The sequence below is a fragment of the Tuber melanosporum genome, assembly GCF_000151645.1.
Source record: "Tuber melanosporum whole genome shotgun sequence assembly, scaffold_140, strain Mel28".
Classification (NCBI taxonomy): Eukaryota; Fungi; Ascomycota; class Pezizomycetes; order Pezizales; family Tuberaceae; genus Tuber; species Tuber melanosporum.
Window position 1 is genome coordinate 203,107 of NW_003298798.1, and position 2,041 is coordinate 205,147.

The following is a 2,041-nucleotide window of genomic DNA, read 5'->3' on the forward strand; positions in this document are numbered from 1 at the left end:
TACAGTAAGCCTTTACAAAGCAATATTTACTGAATGATATTTCTCTTCATTGTTCTACCATAATTGTCTTAAGATAATTCCAACTCTACTAGCAAGTCTTACCTAATCTACTACTTAAGGATTTGAATAAGTGTAGTACTTCCTGGAGATGGGGAAACTTCCAAGATTTAGAAGAAGCACTAGAAGCCTTTACTGCATGTGCAGAAATCAGGTTTTTTATATCTAAAGGTACAGAGGTTACATGACTAGAGGTCACAGAGTTGTCATCTACCAAAGTGTCTACTAGTTCACCACCTATTATCATTCTGAAATTGTGAGTTATCTATTTCTCTCAATATCAGGCTATAAACCACAGCTTTCAGAAGGTAATTCTGTGTCTGAGATAGGTGGTGGAACATGTGTTATCCTAGTGGTGTCATGTGGTAAGGAAGTATAACTTACTAAAGTCTATTCGGAGGTAGAGAGCCTGAGTAGAAAGGCAACTTGACAATATAATATTTGGTAGAGACAACTTGTATTGATTCAGAGTTATCTATATCAATCGAAATTCATTTCTATAGATAGAAATTTGTCTAGAAAGTCTCAGTTATCACTCATTTTATTTATGACTACTAAGAGTAAGGACAAGTGGAATAGAATCATATAAACAATTTTATATTGTTAAGGTCTGTTCTCCACTGCTTGATGATTTCTAAAAGCTTCAAAGGCACTTCAATATTTATATCCTATGTGTGAGTATTCGCTGACTACATATATCCCTTATACAAGTTATATACCTCTCTAAAGATAATTTACAATGTCGGTCATTCTCCAAAAGTTGAAATACTAGAAGACCCTGAAAACTATGACATCTACTTTTAGTAATTACAATTTTATTCTTCAGAGAGCGTTATTACTCTCAATAGTCATACTACAATTTCCAGAGTTTTTAGACTATGGCTCAGTTCTTAATTCAAACTGTGTTGACCCCAATTATCTTCTCTGTTGATCAAGGGATTCATGTTATCTTGGAGTTGCATGTTGTCATTATACCAGAAGTAGAAAACTTTTAGTTATGATACCTTACACTGCCTAATAGAACTTTTAACGGTAACTTTTCTGGTGCAGAGGAGAAGCCCTTCTATAGAATATAATTATAATTCCTGTGTTGGTAACTCTTCTTTGTTCTCTGTTTTTGGAATTGGTCATCGTATAGTAATGGTAATAATTCCCTCAGCAGTAACACATTTTCTTCATAGTCATAACACTCTATGAAATTCTCTAGTTTTCTTAGTTGTACTGTCCAGGAGTTCTAAACTCTTCTAATTATCGATAGGTAGATCTAAATATGTTGGCTCTTTGTATTAAATCCTTCAACATTTACTATCATATCTCTATGTAAAGATGTCCCATTACCTACCTGGCATGACAAAGATGTCCCATCTTTGAAGCCTAGTAATCTTCTGAGTAGTTGACAGATTTATCCCATTCCACTTCTCAAACCTTGTCTAAGGCCCCCTGTCATATATTTCGTGAACAGGTTATAGTTAGATGGACAGTAACAATGTATATAGTGCTATTCTAATTCCTTCTGTTTTGTGGCACTATAGTCATAGGACACAACTGATATTGATATATTTGATGATGTGCAAACCCTATAAAGAGGCCCAAGAGGCATATTAGAGACCAAGAATTCCAATTTGAGATGGAGTTATACTGCCTTATAGTACTTCTTAGGTATCAGATCCTGGTACTAGTTTATAAATTAAAGAAAAAAAAGTAAAAATAGGAATAAAAATAAAAATAAAATAATCAGAGTTCTAAGAACAAAATTTAGATAAATCAATACTATAAAGTCCATGAACTAGTAAATAGTTGTTAACACTTGGTAGTAAAATTATTAGCAAATATGAGTAGCAAAATTATACCCAATACTACTATAAGTTCAAGTTGAGTATTTTCCCTGTAAACATACTCACAAGTTTAGAAGAATATATAAGTACTTTTTAATCAATTACTAGCAATACTTCTTTCTATAGACTCTACCCATTTAAATAAGTTC